We start from the raw sequence: 19,947 nt of genomic DNA on the forward strand, positions 1-19,947 counted from the left end.
ACTTAGTCTTGAACATTGATATCTTTATAAAGTATACTATAGTGTTAACAGTGACTTGAGTTAACCCAAAACCAACAACGATATAAAACCTAGCCATAACAAAATTGGGGTTATTGAACTGCGTGTTTGATAAGGTCGTCAATTCGCTATTTGATTTTTTCTCTCAGAATCGCGATTACAGTTAAAAAAGCGCTACGCGGCCGATGCGAACCGTTTTAATTACTTCATAGTCGCATGGTTGTAGTAAAATTTACCGTTAATGGAAAGTGATATGTCAAACCGGACGCGGCTTTTATTGTAGTTTTTTTATGTTCGAACGTTTAATGCACCGTCAAAGCATGTAGTTACTGCATTGTAGATTTTTTGTTCCGTTTGCTTATACATTGTATCTATACATGATTAAAGTTTTGCCGATAAGTGGTTACCGTAGCCTGTAGATGGGATCTTCAATGCCTGTATGACACAACAGAACCTGAATCCCACTTGTAGCGATGAGTGTGTTCAAGATCACTGTGACCGTTTAAATTTTTTTCGTATCCTTTTACTTAAAAAGTAAACAATTTTAAACTACATTGTTACTAATGAGCAGTGAAATGTTTGGAATTAACGTCCAGTTTCATATGGTTTCATTTCAACAGCAAATATTTGAATTATTTAATTATTCTGTGATTAATTTATAATGAGTAATTTAGTCCAAAATAAGTCCTATTTTACATAAAATCTACACCAATATAAATAATGAAACGTGTACTATCAGCACATAGTAGAAGGTCTAACCCATTAATAATCAATCCTCTTCAATCTAGTCCTATTTGTATACCCTGAAAAGAGCTTGGCGAGAAGATACATATATATTAAGTATCATTTGTTAAAATTTGGCACGCAGCTATCGATCTAGTATTCACCACATGACATCAAATAGCATAGCCAAATTAAAACGTCCACATGCATGTAATGAAATCCATTAACATTTATATTGAGCATCATACGAGACTCGAACGTTTTGCTCTGTTACGATGCAAATTTATCTCGTGTTATTTTGTTTTACTAATTGATGATTGACATTTATTTGATGAACATATACACGTATTAAATCTATTATGCGTAGATATGACATTTATTAAACAAGAACTGCTAAATAATTTCGTAAAATTATAAGTAACATGAATTATAAATGACAATTTTTAATTAAATAAAATTATATACCATAAAAAAAACTATATATTAAAACCTACTAAATATTTATACATACACAATATTAACATAACAATCGCGAATCTATATATTATAAATAAAAGCAAAACAAGACGAAATGAACTCTCTCCAAATGAGGGTAATGTCAAATATTATCACAACTAAAACCAAATTACCATTAATATTTGAACATATTTTTGTAATTTTTCCGTACAGTAGGAACGTTCTATATAATATTAGATTACAGTTAAGTTAAATAAAATGTTAGATTATAGTAAAAAATAGAAAAATGAAATCGTTTAAGTAGTTAATATGTTATGGAGTGACCAAGAGAAACAGGTATTAATTATAAACATATACATTTCAAAAGTACGTATATAAAAAACGAGATCGTAAATTTACTATTGTCAGAATAACAATCGCCCATAAATAACAATGCTATAAACGACATCCCTAATTGAAACGTTAACTGAATAGAAATTGCGAATAATTTCGCGCATGGCCGTATAAAAACATCGATATATGTAAGAACATGAGTGCACTTCCTAGGCACTGTACTTGTGCATACGAAATGTGACACCCACAGCATTGAGTCACGTGAATACAAACTCATATAGGTACTTGCTATTGTACATTATGTTCTTGTAAGATAATAACGATGTTTATCGTAGTGGCTTTATTCTTTGAAATGACAATATTAAATATCTGCACCATGCCTTTAGTGCTTCGTGGTACGTGCTTTTATTTAAGTAATATTGACATATAGTAATGTTACAGGTATTCCGATATATTATTATAACATTGAGTATGTTATAATAGAGTAAAAATGAAAATGAAATAAATAATTGAAAAAAATATGTCCATTACTTACTTAATGTAGGTAATCCGTTATTTTAGTTAAATAAATACCTATATGTAATTTAGATATACAAAAAATATAAAATATATTTATAACATAGTCATAGTACACTGCAAATAATGAACCATTATGTAAAAAATAAACAAAATATAGGAAATAATAAAAATCTCAGTCTCATACGAGAAAAAGGATTTTACTTTATTCACTTATCATAAATTCAAGACCATTTAGTAATAACCTTCATGTTTACAAAATGAAGGTAAAATAATATTTTATTTATGACAGAGCCTTCATTACCGTATCTCGCAATGTCAACATTATCAGTCAATTTTCAAAAACAATTAAATTAATTCAATATTTCCGAATGACTACTTAAAGTGCTCTTGCAATTAATTACCTAAAATATTCATAGCGTTCACTATATAAAAATCACAGTCCGTATTATTTCATTGTTTTAAAAATTTATATATTACTTATTAGTGGAATTTACCGTTACATAGTATTATTTATTCTACTAGAAAAAAAGGTGAACCTACTTTATATTTCCAAGTCTATGCTAAGGTAAGACAAATAATAGGTACACTGGTTGACATGGACTAGACAAAAGGTAGAGACTTACCATATAGACGGTGTGATGTAAAAGCAAGATTGTCTTATGTTTAAATATGCGTATGTACAAGAACGTACCGATATGAAAATATATAAGGATTTTTTTTATTTATTTACTTAAAACTTAATAGTATCTACGAATCTTGTGATCCATTTGAAAGAAAATTTCATTAAACGTCATTGTTTATAAAATAGTAAAAGTAAGTAATTAATTAAAGTAACTTTACTAAAAAGCTACGAGCTATATAACTTAAAGGACTAAACCAATCTCGCTCGCTTGATTAAGATGAAATATTTATGGTTCATATTTTTATTTGTTGTAAGAAATGGTCGGCTTTATATAAAAATTGGTTTTGAAAAATCAAATTAAGAACCGTTCTGTCCGAAACTTAGAATTATGCAACCGCATACGACGCTTAAATATATACTTATGTATATACAGTTAACCGTCGTTATTCTCAATCAACTTATGAAATTCTAAGAAATATATGTTGATCATTTTATAGGGCAATTCCAATCAATATGAATAATTTTCTTGAATTTATAAACTTAATCTAAATATTAATATTAATCTAAATTTGTATGTTCAAAATGAAATCTAATATTTATTCCTAAGATTAATGTAACGTACACAAAGCAAATTAATTTTATTAATCAAAGAAATTTAAAATCTCAGGCAACAGAGGGCTCATTGAGTAATATTGTGGTTTAAATCCATAGTTCTAACTAAAACAAAGCGCTCATTATACAAAGTAGTGAACTGAGATCTAAGTGACCCAGAAAACCACAATGAATATCAAATTTCTACAATAGTAACGCCTACTTTCAGTCGTCTTCAATTTGACTGATCTTTAGTATGTACACATATATATTTACTATACGTACGTACCTGATAATAATATAAATTTAACAAATCTGTTCACCAATCTATTATTAATTATTACACTATATTAATTAAATTTACAAAAGGTACTTGACGATACGTCGATTGTTCCGATACATATCATAATATTATTAATAAGTATTTAAATTCAATACATACATAACATAGAATATAAATATTTTAATTCTAATAAGTCGTTGGCCCGTAAATGTCTTTCAATCGGAACCATGAACTTCTCTCTTTTTTATGGTTTACATAAAACGCACAATAAAAGAGATCATCCACATATCGAATACAAGGACAATGCCATGTGTATGTAGAGCATTGAAAAACAAAACCACGTATTACGACATTCGAGCTTCGTACCACACTTACAAAACGGAACAGTATGTTTGTTTGTATAATCAATATAGCATTAGGACGTCACTTGTTTCGCGTTAAGTCGAATTAGCGTGCGGTAGAGGGCGCTATCGCGGGTGCGCGTGCACAGGTTCTACGCGCGGCCGTTGTGGCGGCCGTCCACTGCGACAATGCGCTTCCATGATTTCGTTAGTTACCTCCCCCAGTCTCCAAGCTAGCACCTCTCTCTTTTGGGTTGATACGGGTCGAGTAAACGGTAGCCACTTCAATCACTGCATATTTTCAGCTATTTTGTTCAGAACACATACTGAGCAATTTCTGATTTCTTCCAATTTGTGAAGACACAAAAATATTATCTATATATGAAAGATTAATGTAGACAAGTATAGACTATAGAGGTATATCTACCAGTCTACTTTACACAAAGTGAAGGGCAGGTAACATTATCATGGATAATAGAATGTATATAATATATTATTAGAATCTGGCTTGACTCTTCTATGAATTTTAAACATTCTACTGCTGTAAGCGTATCTGCTTTGGGTCGTCACATACTGCACCTTATACTATTATATTAAGAACAGGACGAAATACGAAACTGCAGACATTTAAGTATTTTCACATAATCAAAATGTAAACATACTCAATTAAAACCATATTCAAAGTGATACAAAAACACAATAAATATAATATGAAGCAAATTTTTAAAATTCACAATACCTTTCATTTATGCATGAATTCGGAGGCTACAACTAATTTCGTATTATATGTATAAAGAGATTTTCCGTACAAGTTAGACGGCAGTAAAAGCCTTTTTAAATTTAGCCTTTATTAAATATACAACATGTATACAAACATATCTATAGAAATATGCTATAGTATATTTTGAAAAGACTAAAAAGACTTGTATGTTTATATAAAACTATGCAATAGTTTGTTTGCATTCGTTACCCTCAATTCAGGTTATAAATTCGCTTGATATATACAACTGCTTTCAGTTTAAATTAACTGCTAATCTATAAACCTGGATCGTTCATTTCTGTTTTAACTATCAGGAGTCGTCGTCTGATTTCACAGCTAGCCATAATATTATTGACAGAGATATAAAGGCCTTCCCCATTAAAGCAAACATTATTTATAGTTTCTTACTGAATGTCTAGCAGTAAAATAGCTTTGAATAAGGACTACGAATTAGTTATATATATTTATAAAAGGATATATTTAAAGTAATGCAATAAATTTACTATAATGGACACCTTTGATCGTTGAAGAACTGAGAATTTCTTTATTATATTGGATCGTATTTTTATAAAATAAAAAATACTCTCATGTCTCTCTCATGTAGGTTCAATATAGGAGAATATTACATTATTTTTTAATTCTGAAACACATTCAAAGACTTAATATATCCTCCTATATACGGGATTATAATGTATTGACATCTAAGATTTACGTGTATGTCAGTACTGTGAACAATTTTTTATTAAATGCTTTTTTATTGTAAACTTTTTACTGATATTTAAGGTTTTCTTAAACATTCAACTATGAATAATTAACAGCGATACTGCGACGTTACTTCGTTCTGATTGTGATGTCAATAATTATTAATATTTTATCAGATATCGTACGGACTTTTGTATATTATGCTTAAAAAACACAGTATAATAAATTATTATAGTTTCAGATATGATAGTGTAATAATCCCCTTAAATATCCAGATATATTATTTCACACAAAGGACATTAAAAGAATGTTTCTTTTTCTACGAAAGACGTCACTGATTATATTGTGATGGTCATGGCGCTGCGCATTATGTGAATAATTTTATTATTAATCTTGTATTATAATGTAGATAATTATATTGCTAAATAATATTTATCAAACAGGAAGAAGTTTTCAAATAGCGTACGTAGCTATATACCTAAGTAAAAGCGTATTTAAAACATAAAAGAAATAAAAATAATTTTTGTATTTAACAACAATCATTTCTATCAAAATGCAAGCTGCAACACATGTATTCATCATAATGTGTTTTCCAAAACGTGTTTCGGAAACAATGCGGTGCAGATATCATACACGTGAATTTAATTAAATGATTCAATCAGAGCAAGATACGTACTTGCATTGTGTAAGAGGGTGTAGGATAACACAGACAATCTAAAACTTCCCTTATTAGGTGCCAAGCTCTCATGTATATAATACACATAAAGCTGAGTTCGCGATTTAGCCTGTGGTCTCCTTAACATCAAGAGTTAGCAAATGAAAATGAAAAACTACATTATGATATTAGACAAACTTGAATATGTGTATAATAAGTTAGAAGAGTTATGCAGATTATCAGCGTAAGTAAAGTTTATGACGTCTTCAAATAGTGCGTCTAAATTTATGCCTTGCTGAGCAGTATTTCATAATTCATCTTGAATCAACACAGATGAGTGAGTGAGCGAGGGGCGTAAGCTAAATCGATTGGAGCATATAACTTATAACTAAAATAATTACAGAATGAAATAAATAGATAATGAAATTAAACTTGGATTTGCTAAACAGCATTGCAATGGTTTCCAGACAAAACAATCTTGCTAAGGGTTTCAATTAACATAATTACATTATATTATTATTGGGGCTGATATACTTAATTCAATATATTTTATTTAACATTATTGTTTTACAGAATTCAATGTCCTTAATTTCTATTTTCCACGTGAGAATACATTATTCTCGAGTATAATTTAGGATTATTCACTAAACATGGGAGTTATGATGACGAATGATTGCACCTTCAAGTTGCATGAAAATCAAACATATTTCTTATAGATGTGTCGATCGATAATGTTGACTTTTCGTGTGTTGCACGAATAACCATCAACACTATTGATGACTGTTTGTATTACTCTGTTACTGTGAATACGCAATGTTACGAAATAACTTTACATATCGTATTGACTTATGCACCGTGTGTGTCAATGCAGAAGAATACATTACTAATACTGCAAGGGCAACGAACTATGCTTACTTCAAACATATAAATACTATAATACAATATACATTTCTTCAGATACGCTTAAAACTAGTAAATATTACAGTTTTCCATTACTGATTTTAATAATTTTGTCTTAATAGTTGACTGAGGTTGATATGAAAAAAAAAATGACAGCGGGAAGCCTACAGCTAGCAATGTTTGATTCGTTATGCAGTTACCATGGAACTAACGATCAACAAAATGCATTGAGCCTACCTACTTTTTAATTTTACTAACGTTTGGCTTCAGTTCTACTGTTTTATGAATTTATTATTTTTCCAAAATAACAACTATCCTGAAAATTATAATAATACATTATTTATATTTTATTGTACTTATATACTATTAAGCTGTATATTATAATAAACAAAGAAAATGTTTACTTAATACGATCACATTGTTATAAGATACAATAAGAATCGGACTTCAGGATAACTAAAATATAATATAATAAATAAACAGGACTAAATGGGGAACGAAATCAAATATTGATCGGACCATTTGAAAAACAAAATATAAAAAAACGTATAAGCACATGGTTATATAAAAGTACATATTATCTAACATAATATTTGCAAAGTAAAGTGAAGCATACACAAGGTCTTATTGACTTAGTTAAAATTGTTAGAACGGCATATTTCTAGGTGTGTTTGGGACTACAAGCAAATATTCAAATGCACTATTGAAACGTGTAATTTGTAGAAATATTTACTGCGACACAACACAGCTAAGAGAAGATATCAATATAAATTCTTCAAAACATTTTAATATATGTATATGTCTTTTTAGAATTGTTAAAAGAATCAAAAGATGAAGAAGCAGAAGTAAAACGTAGCTAGTGGTTAACTAAAAATTAAAAGCAAATAATATTCAAGTTTATCTGAAGTTACATTTGTCACAAACGCAACTGCAGTTGGTGGCAAAAATAGGGGCAAGACTTTAACTCTCCACAATACTATCATTAATCCTTTATGGGGTTGTTAACCTCAGTCCCCGTGATAGACAATGGTGGTAGTCGCGGCTGTGAGCAGAATTAATACGTATGCACACGCAATGGGAAGCGGGAGACGACCAGCCTTGAACTTGCACATGCAATTCTATGCTGGCGATGAATGCGAAAGCAGTCGCCATTTCTAGTAGACGCGTCATGTGAAAAAATGTGACCAATATTTATGAAAATAATTACTTTTTATTATTTATTTAATTCTGGATTTAAACCTGATATATTATATTTAACTATTTAATATATAATAGTTAAATATTTATATTAGGATAGGTTTAAAGTACAAAACTTGATCTAAAAATTTTAAAGAAACTTTTAAGATAAAATTTATTAATTAATCTGTACATACTATTTGTTTATGTTCAAGCTAGCTTATCTACAGTGTGAAATAGACAATGGTTATATTTAAAAAAGTATATGAAGATGATCTGTAACAGGGATGACTGGAAGAGAAAATCATATTACGCCGACCCCAAATAAATGAGATATAATGATCTGTTCTTTGAGTGGATTTCTGATTCTTTGAACACCTGTACAAAGATAATGTAATGCCTAGATACCTAGCAGTAATCGTAATTTACAATATTATTGTCGTTAAATATAGGTAGGTGACAGTCTAATATATGGCTATTTGTGTTCAAAAGTAACAAGGTGATAGATTAACATACATGCAAATATTTTTAAAAGCATTCACAATAATAATATTCCACAATATAAATAAACACGTGTGGTTAACATATTGCTTACCTACACACATGCCGTAATGATAGTCCTATTCCAACAAGCGAGTACACACACAGTGTGCCCATTTCGAATTTAACAGGAAAATTCTCTTTCAATATTACACACACGGCCATCTTAAGTAGAAGTCGTCATGAATGCACGAAGTATGGTGATCATAAATGAACGGATGCTAAGTGCAAGCAAGATAAATAAATCTGTCAAGTCAGATGCGTTATGAAATGTGAATCCCTACGGAGTCACTTCTTCTTCGACGTTGAAGTAGCTAATAATTGTTAACAATTAGTTTATGCTGCGTAATTGAAAGCTATTTTAAGTATACTTATTAATAATGTATATAAACTTGTAATAATTATACAGATACGAATAAAATATGCAGTTAGTGTTAGTGTAACTTAAATCTATTAATAAGTTAATATTATTCGTTATACTAACAAATTAGAAGTATAAATTAAAAAAAAATCTACAATCGTGTTTCTATATTTAATTTCATTTTCGTAATCATTCCTTATTCATATAATTATTCTGTGACAACCTTTACATATTTGTCGGCACATCAAAGTCATTTTTACTCTATGGACCTAATTTACAGCTATATATATATGCTTTCCATTAAGTGCTTGTTCTGCCATAGCGGTCAGCGCACAGTATATTTCAACGTTCCGATTACTTCCAATTTTTCAAGGCTGATAAATTAGTATAATAGAAAATATAAAGCTGTAACGTGTAAGCCCATATATATATACATACATATTATCAATTTTCATTTATTGAAAATTGATTCGCTGTATATGCCTACGATAAATGCCATTTCCATCAAGTTTAAGAGTTCATTTGGATTTCCCAATATTGTAAGCAATACATACATTGTTATGGCAATGTTTGTAATAACTGTTACTTATGTCTTCAAACTTTGGCTCATTCTAATAAATAGAAATATAAATTGTAAACTATAGTTTTCCAAAAACTATAGTTTCCAGATGGACTTGCTTATTGTATCTATTATAGGTACTCCCAGAAATTATAAATTTTAACATCTTTAATTACCTCTCGACTAGTCATTATATCATATATATATAAATAACTAGTCATTAGATGTTATATATATATTTATAACATATATATAACATATAGATATCATGTCTAACACATATGTGTTAGACATGATAGCTATTATACTTTTAGATGTTAATGGATATTTACTAATTAAGTACGTTTTTATCCGTTATAAAAGAGGACGAGTTCCTATATTCGACTATATTTTATTATTATACCCGTGTAAATTCCACATAAATTTTATCAGTATTTGATACTAGTTTTCAAGTTATCTTTAATAATGCGATTGAAGTCTGTTTGTCGTGATCTGTACACGTATAATTATATTTATTCAATGAATTTTTGAGAAGAACTTGAGAACACTATGATTCTGAACACTAGATATAATAAGTACAAACAAAAAAAATTCAAAAACCTTTAGAAGTATGAGAGAATAAAATGATATTATTCAGAACCAGTCCTATTAAGATAACACTAGATTTGTATAGTGAGGCTGTATTGGCAACAGCAATCTCGCGAAATGTACAGGGTAAGCAGCCAGTAGGTTGCGGGGTCAATGAACCTCAGACCGGTCCGACTAAAGCTTTGCCGAGCGAACATAGTGAGACAAACTTGGCCCAGTTTTGCAGTCATGCTACAACAGTGCACATATGATGTGAAGGAAATGAATCATAAAGAACCCTATATAGTTACGTATTCAATTAGGATTCCTTAAAAATAGGAGACATCTACTGAAAGACCAACAGAAACAAAATTTCTAAATAAAACTTTTCTTTTAATTTAGTGTCTTCCAATTAAAAATGTAGGAATGTGTTTCTATATATTGCGAATAAAAATAATAGTAACGAAAATACATATATATACATTTTTATATTGCGAGTTTTGAACCATAGATCTAAAAGTATATAATAATAAAAATAACCCATTTCGTTAAAAAAAATATAATAAAGTAGTCTTATATATTTGTAAGGTTATGCAAGATTCAGGTAAAGTATGTTTGTAGGAGGTTTTATTTTAAGGGTATTGTAAAGCCATTTCTTAATTGGAAAACTGTGCTATAGTGGAATTTGAAGTACCCACTATTTAGTCATCGTATTGTTATAGATAGATTTACGACGGTTGCGTATTCTTTCCCAACACAAAACAAACATTTCTCACGAGTTTCTCCATTCATCTGGTTCTGGGAGTTCTTCTGTGTATGTAAAGTATATGTGTATAGGTATATATCTATGTCTATCAGCAGTCTAATAACTACAGTACAAGCTCTGCTTGGTTTATGACTAATGGTCACAAACCAATAATGGTCATGACACACCGTAACAAACACCGTAGTGTGTTGTGTATAGATTTCTTTGTTTTCTCTGTCCCCATCAAACCATAGAATTTTTTTTATACTAATCGTAGCTTAATGGTAATTGATAATCATGAAAGTAAAATATTTAAATGAAATTATATGTAAAAAAATATTTTTTCGAGATACTGGTAACCTTTCATTGAAAATTAAATTATCTATTTTAACAATGGTTATGAGCAATAGTTACAACATAATAACAAACATAAAACAAATAGACCTTTCACTATAAATTACATACTGTAGGACAACAGTTACCGCGGCACGTTACTATTCTATAGTCACGACTACTCACGATATTGCACTTTACCATAAATGAAACGAAATAATGTGATTTTACTCTTACTCGTCAGTTAATTTCCAAACTATTACTATATTTCAATCCCTAATCCGTAATAAATAGATACTTATAAAAGAATACTTCAATTAAACCAACAAGGAAATTGTTGCAAAGAAATGTAAACACATTCAGCCTCCATTCATTTATTACGGAAAACCTAAATATTATTTCTACATGTTATAAAGAAGAAATTATGTTGATACTATAATATGTTCACTATAAATAATATTATAAGATGTTAAATGCCTGGCAAAACATTTTGTAAGAATAAATCACTATCTGATAATTATCTATATCGATAATGATATAATATATATATTTTTAGGTATGTTTATAAAATATATATTTTATATATTTATTTCAGGCTACTAGGCCCTAATTATAAATGCATTACAGACATACATATGAATTAATATTATAACACTAATATATTACATTGAAATTAATTCTGTGGTCACGGCAATGACGGCGGCAATCAGCCATGGTAGCGCCGATACACCACCCCAATATATACATTGACCAATAAGTTAGTGACCAATCTCATTAATCTCACATGAATTGAACTTTTATTAAGCCTTTCTTAAAATTTCTAACTTTCTAATAGCACTGGAAAGCCTCTAAGTTCATAATGACTACTAGTTTTTCTTGCATTTCTCAATTCGTTCTTTATTAATTAATGCGACGCGACGTATCATGCAAGTGGGCCGAGAAACTTGCATTACTGTTTGCAACAATGACTCAAACAATTGTAGACGAGTATTAAGACAATTAGCAGCTATCAAGCTAAATACAAAATGTACCTACACAAATTTTCATGTAATTGTCTTCTTCCAAATACCTTTTAAATAAAAACATTGTATTTTACAACCCAACAAGTTTCTTGTATATGTGTTATAAGATGCTTGAAAAAAAGTTATGCAATTGTTATTTTTATCTAAGATTATTACTTTTTAAATCGACATATTAGAATATTAAAAACAAACAAAAATTGCATCTTAATCCAATTACTATCGTAACTATACCGATTTAGTATTATTGTAGCATTTATATTTAAATCACGAGTTTCATTAATTTGCTTCTGAATGTCAATTAGGCCGCGATGTCACTTTCGAGTTCGTAAAGTTACCGCATACACAAACATGATTTCTGACGCATATACGAGTGGCGTTATCCATCAACGTCTCGTTAAGACTGTTTATTTGACAGTACTTGTTTAAAAGAGCATTATGTGGAATATATACATTGGCACATACCCACAGGACATCTCCATAGTATGCATTCAGAAATTCTAACCTCGTAAATTTATAAATTTAGTGTATTTATGTATACAAATGGTAGTATTTTTTTTGCTATTGTGGTAAGATATGTATTTATTGATACAATACGACGTAAGTGTTGCATAGATATTTTATTTGTTGAGACGCAGCGATGCACGATTAAAAGTAATGCAAGTCACACTACAAGATACCTACCGATACCTATTAAATCTAACTATAATAAATAAAGTAGGTATTTGGGACAACTAGTTCCTATTATTGACATTCCCTTTCTTTATAACCAGTTGTAATAGGTGTTGAGGGACGAGTTGAAAATATTGGACTAGTAATGAGAGGATAAAATACTGATGATACTGTTAAACAAAGCATAGAACACTTGTATCAGGTTCTACCAGCATCAATTCATTGTGTTTTAAAATCTTAAAGGACTATACGTTGGTACCTTTTTAAATTAAGTTGGAAATATACAAACTAGAATGATCTTATTGGCAGAGTGAAAAATGATTCAAAGGAAGAGTGCCTTAAAATACTACATATACTAAATATTGAATTTTAAAATTATAGTTATTAGCAGACACCAATTTTTTTATAAATTTAACTTACATGTAATACTCCTAAAATAATAAATATTGTTTACATACCTGCAAGGTATGTAAAGTAAAAAGTTTAATTTATAAAAAAATTGGTGTCTGCTAATAACTATAATTTTAAAATTCAATATTTAGTAAGGTTTGAAGGTACCGCACAGTTAAATAACTGTGCAGTACCTTCATCGAGTCTTTTCTGTGACTACCTCTTCAAAATAATTGAATTCAAGGCGTATACGATTAGGCCAACAATCACAATTATAAAACACGCAGGTATGCCATTTCATTTCAGTTAATGAGTACTACTTTGTATGAATTTAACAATCAGTTATGCATTGGAATTTAAAGATTAATCATGCTATGAGCGAAATGCAGTCTTCTCTCAACTGTACTTTTATGTTTATTTGGCAAATATAATTATAACTAGTAGAAATTTACTACCTAAATACATTTCAATGACTCTATTTTTAACTTAAAATGTATTAAATCAAATCTTAATTCATCTACATGAATAAAAACGTTATCCTTTATCATATCTTTAAACATTCCGCGTATTTAGAATTATGTATAACATTTATTGTGTATCTTGTAAATAATAATAAAGACTGGTGATAAAAATATATTACTTGTTTCTAACGGATTATTAATATTATCTATGTAAGTATTATGAATTATGAATCAACAGAACTCTAGAGTAGGTAATCCTGTAGCTCTGCATGCGCCAGCGCAGACTGGTTACATTAATCTCCCGGTTTGCGGTTACTGTGTCGCGTAACGGTAAAATGGCAGATGGAGCCACGCGCCTACACGATGCCACAGAGCATGCTGCTGCAGACTGTGGTATTTAGTGGTAACTCAGTTAATAATTAATCGGCTTCTATATTAGGACCACTTATAGAAATTGTGAGACATGAAACATTGTATTACCTAGTTAATTTGTTTCGGCATATTTAATAAAATATTCTGCCTATCCTCACGTAAGGTACCCAATAAGGTATAATAGGTCTCTGTACACTGAATGCCATTTCTTTTATTTCACATACACCGGTTACTTTATTCGCTTTCCTATTTCGTACAGTACAATTCCTTAGACATTACATAATACATATTAATTATCGCCATAATTCCTATTTAAGTCCTGCGTATTTTCGAGTTATAACTTTATTATACTTCAAGTAATTATTTGCAAAATTACCTTTCAAGAAAAATAAAAGTAGCGAATAATAATACACCAGTCAAGGTATATTAATTCTACACTACTTTGTAAGCAAACATCTGGCCTGCGGCCTGACCACAAACACTACGATAAATATAACCGATTTATCTATAGATAGATAAGAAATGAGATATATTATTTATATGGAGAGCTGGACTATTTTATACCATATAGTATTTATGCATTACGGATGTACTAAAGCTATCAGTTGGCGTTGAACCGAAGAGGACGATAAGGCATGAAGCACGAAGCCAGGTTAGTTCGCCCATCGAGCTTCGCCATTCAGGAGGAATTATACATTATTTGTATATACATTAGTTTACAAATGGAATTCAGATTACAGATAAATTGTAACGATATATTGGAGCGTGTGTAGCGTACATTAAAAGAACAAGAAGCAAAGGGACTGGCATCTCGCAGATGTTACGTATGAGTGCATAACCGACATAATAATAACGTAGCAACTGCAGTAATAATGAAACCTAATTACATACTTTGTGTATTTGGAATAATATATATATATGCAAAATTATAAAAAAACTTAAATATTCAAATAATATAGAGATGTAACGTAGCTAAATGCATAGAATAAAAATTTCCAAGAATAATATTACACCACTTATTAGATATACGTATGTATACGAATCAATAAAATCAGGACAAAAAATGAACAAAATAGAACAAACTGGAAAAGATAGAATATGCTGTAATATACAGACTTTCATAATGAATTTGGAAGGTACATATACGTAAGGAAAGTGACAATATCCAAATTGACGGATATTTTTGACTTCAAACTAAGCAACAATCTATGAACTTAAACACCAAACTTCATAGTAAAAAATAAGTCCGATTAGTGCAGAAATTTGATGTTAACATTATGAGTAAAAGTCGCTTTTCTTGGTACCGTATTAGCCAATTGTGGCCCTGGTATGCTTTTAGTCGTTAATTAAATTGTTGTAAATGTGAATATGAGCTTGTTATTATCTCTTGACTTCTTAAGAACTCAAGTAATCGCCATGAAATGTAGTACATACATATTTGGAATAATCGCCTAGTCCCGTAGCTAAGTATGTAGCTAAGTAAAGTTTGTTTTATGGGTACTACGGATGTAAAAATTTATATATTTTTTTTTGTTACTATTTTTAATTGAATTTGGAAGAATATCTGACGTAGATAATTTTTTATGTCAGTTAAACGTGACTAAGCAATAAGTTAAATTAAAAATAATATTTTTTATTACATGTATGTAATATGCAATTAAAAAAGTTTAAGTTATATATTCGGAAATTAAATATTTGGAATCGTAAACCAATAAGAATAATACCTAATTCAGTTAATAGACTAGCAAATTAATAAATACTTATTAATTTAACAAGTATATCATTAATACTGCATGTAAGCCCACAGCAACAAGGCGTACTGAACTTGGTGTATTGTGTCATACATGCCCAGTTATGTTGGCGGCACAAAACTGACACACATTATAATGGCACAAAAACCTTTAAGCTATCGACCATTGTGCTCGGTTCAATCTCTGATTGTAATGGGAGTTAGTTTATATACATGCAGATGTCAATTCATACTGACTGTAGCGTTATCTTCATTTTAGAAGAACATTGACTGCATTTCCACCTTTCATTATATTTGTATAAAACTTCTATTTAAATTATTCAGAGGTCTTTAAATGCATATTTAAATTTTATTTTTAGTAATATAAGCGAAGTGGTTTTAAGTGAAAATATCAGTAAAACAGACTAAGAATCTCTACAAATATGAGTGAATAAAACCACAATATTAATAAGGTTAATTTATAATAGAGTCTAGACAAAATAGAGCAATCATTTATATTACAAAGTCGATTCAATACGATGTGGCTTGTATCAAATGATACACATCACATGTTCAAACAGTTAGAAACTATAGGAAACTCTATTTGCAAACAAAAAAATGGTTGTATCACGAATCAAATGCATAACCCAGATTTGGCGGCAATAAAAAATATATATACAGTTATCTATAGAATCATATCTGTTTTGCGGCAAGGACCGGCCACGGGGTCAACGCCCTCTGCATCCCATGTTTTCGGTTACTCAGTTTGCGGAATTAGAATTAACTCGAAGTGACCAAAAGCAGCTTTTAAAGCTGTTCTCGGACTATGCTCAAACCTAATTAGGTATATGTTTACTGTACGTCTCTATGCAAATAAAATTTATAGCAACAACGAAATTATTTAAATGAATTAATATTATTAGATACTAGCTACTCGCTCCGGCTTCGCACGAGTATACATGTATTATATATATGTATAAAGCTTCCTTTTGATTGACTCTATTTAAAAATCCGCTTTAAAATCCGTTGCGTAGTTTTAAAGATTTAAACATACATAGGGACAGACAGCGAAAGCGACTTTGTTTTATACTATATAACTAGCTATTCGCCCCGGCTTCGCACGGTTGTACACGTATTATATATATAAAACTTTCTCTTGAATCACTGTCTATTAAAAAAAACCGCTTCAAAATCCGTTGCGTATTTTAAAGATTGAAGCATACATAGGGACAGACAACGAGAGCGACTTTGTTTTATACTATGTAACTAGCTACTAACCCCGGCTTCACACGGGTGTACAATTATACATGTATTATATATAGAAACCTTCCTCTTAAATCACTCTATCTATTAAAAAAAACTCTTCAAAATCCGTTGCGTAGTTTTAAAGATTTAAGCATGCATAGGGACAGACAGCGAGAGCGACTTTGTTTTATACTATGTAATGATGATGATGAATAGTCAATAATGTATTATCATAAGTTTTTATGGGAATGGCAGGATAACCGAGTACGAAAGTCTCTATTAACTAAAGGCGAAATTAACATATATATTAATTTTAGAAGATTTGATTTTAAGTTTTCTATTTTCTTTTGTTTTCTTTATATTCTATATCATTGTCAAATAGTATATATATATATATTTTCAAAATAAACAAACACGTATGTCATTGTTTAAAATTGACATACAAAATCACACTCTACATATCCTACAAATATTACATAAATATAATATATGCAAATCAAATAACAAATATAAACAAACATTTATGCAATTTAAAATATTGACAACTAATCAACTGAATCGGATGCAATACGACAATGATGAACCCATTACCACAAGGGGCATCGGCCTCAGCAGTGATAAAATCAAGACACTTCTAATTGCTGATTGATGTAAAAGTTGATTTTAAGAAATCTATATTCAAGATGTCTGTACTCAGCTATAAAATATATCTGCCAAAAACACAGGATTAAAAGAAATGAAAAGAACAGATGAAAAGAAAGATAGGACAAAATGAGATGATGAGATGAGACAAAATTTTCAGAATTAAAAATGTAATGATGTTCAGTCTTAATTGTTGTAACCTTCTTTTAACACCGCGGAATTGAGAAACACACGTATATATTTAAAACAGTAACTGTAAAAAAAATTTCATAGCCAACCAAAAAATACATTTTTTTGGTTTGAACAGATGGTGCCACGACAAAGAACTAGTTATAAATATTTCTATAACAGCTAAATGACACCAAAGTCATCATATTTCGAGGCCGTTAGAGCAATGATCTCCATTTTATTAGGTTGAATGAATTATTTAATTTATAGTCGCATGCGCATAATGTGATTGTCTAGTGCAACGACCGCTTATTACCCAGTTTCGTATTTCGTTTTTTTTCTTTCATCTAATTGTATTTTATTACAACAGCGGCAGTACTTTTATAGTTAGCTATTACTCGTCATTTCGCATTTTCACCTTGTAAAATCGTTCATGACAGCTACTACATGTACATAATAATAAAATACATAATAGATTTACTGTAAACAAAAGGCATCAAAGTTAATGACAGATGGTAGTACAATTTTTTTTATAGTTTCTTGTATTATTTCTATTTTTTACCCATACACATATTTTATACCAGTGACAGTCTATAATCTATAGAGTATGACAAGCGTAGACAGGGAAACAATTTTCTTTTTTATTTTAGCTAGTGACTAGAAGAAACTACGTGGTAAATAAATATTGAGAACGAAGAACTTCATATAATGATCGTACATCACAGGTAATTTCGTTTGATCTTTTATAAAACATAATAGTACGTAAAAGTATAGTATTTTATATAAAACATTATAATACATATAAGTATACAGATATAAAATAAATATAGTAAGCACTATTACAAAGTTGTATCTTCGTATCCTATATGCATTCGTCATTTTGGAAATATAAAAATGAATTCCATTTACAAGGAATATGACGACTGAGATAAGATAGACATATTTTTAAAATACGAGTAGAAAATCGAGTGTTCTGGAATACGTGTGTTGTTGTTGTCGTGCCAGATTAGATGAGGGTTTCTTGTTTCCGGCAGCTTGTAACACCGGTTTACAATTATACGGGAACATATTTGTACATGTGTAGTATAGAAAGATACGTCTGTGTCTGAAAAGTTAGATTTTTATAGAATTAATATTTTTTACAGAACAACGAAAAATTATTTTAATCTTACTTATACATCATACACTGCTTAACTGTGTCCAGTTGTTTCATTTTAATCTATATGATTTTCTACTAGTGCTTTCTCTATATTAGAGAGCGCACTTAAATATAGTATATACTACCATATACTAAACAATTATTGCAAATTGTGTCTTCGTAGAATTGAAATAAAATATTTGATTTTATGGAAGCTCTATTTACGAAATTAGAATTAAATACTCGATTTTATATAATTAAATTAGTAATCAATTTTAATAATGATCGACAGCAATATCTACACTTCTACAGGTAGAGCCATAACAGATTAATTTTACAGACAGTAGGTATGTCTTGTATGGAGTGTATAGCTATATAATATATATCAGAAATAAAAGTATAATCCGCATACACGCGCGTTTCATTCATTAGCGTGAATAGTAGTAGATGATACAAAATTTTTGTTGTTTTTGAAAATTGACAGTACATATAAATAATGCAAGCATAAAGTATGGACCATAGTCACATACAATGTATAGTCGTGCGAAGACGAGGTGGATTGTTAGTAATGAAATAAATCAATAAGTTATATGTCTGTTCCGTGAATTTTTACTCCGCGTGTATTCACACGATAATGTAGGTAGCCGAGTGCAGCTCCGGTTATTCTGACACACAAACCTCGTGCACGGGTCGAATTGACCGACAACAGTTGCAGCCTACAACTGCTCTCACACTATAATTGCAAGTGCAATGACCGTCAATTTTTAAATGCAACAGGCGGAAATTAAACGTTTTTGTCTGCCTATACACTATTCTAAAATCGTAGTAATGGTGAGAAGTACTTTAGATTGCTTTAAGCCAGAAAGTATAACAATAATATTGATTATGATTTCACTGCACACAGAATATTGAAGAAACTATTTAGGG

The 19,947-nt window shown here is 29.9% G+C and overlaps 1 protein-coding gene across 5 annotated transcripts in view; it reads right to left on the bottom strand.

Moving 5' to 3' along the window:
- The window catches only part of LOC131851228 (long-chain-fatty-acid--CoA ligase 5), a 57,995-nt gene that overhangs the window by 31,204 nt on the left and 6,844 nt on the right, over positions 1-19,947 (bottom strand). For 2 of the 5 annotated variants that reach the window (XM_059201688.1, XM_059201685.1), the window contains exon 1: positions 3,921-4,062. The exons of 1 other annotated variant lie outside the window; for it this stretch is intronic. The gene's annotated coding sequence lies outside the window, so the exon portion shown is untranslated. Of the gene's footprint in view, positions 1-3,911; positions 4,063-19,947 lie in introns of those variants that run through there. 2 more of the 5 variants (XM_059201687.1, XM_059201686.1) reach the window with 2 other exon arrangements.

Source organism: Achroia grisella, unplaced genomic scaffold (genome assembly GCF_030625045.1).
Source record: "Achroia grisella isolate CSIRO2021 unplaced genomic scaffold, CSIRO_AGI_Agris_v1 utg782, whole genome shotgun sequence".
Lineage (NCBI taxonomy): Eukaryota > Metazoa > Arthropoda > Insecta > Lepidoptera > Pyralidae > Achroia > Achroia grisella.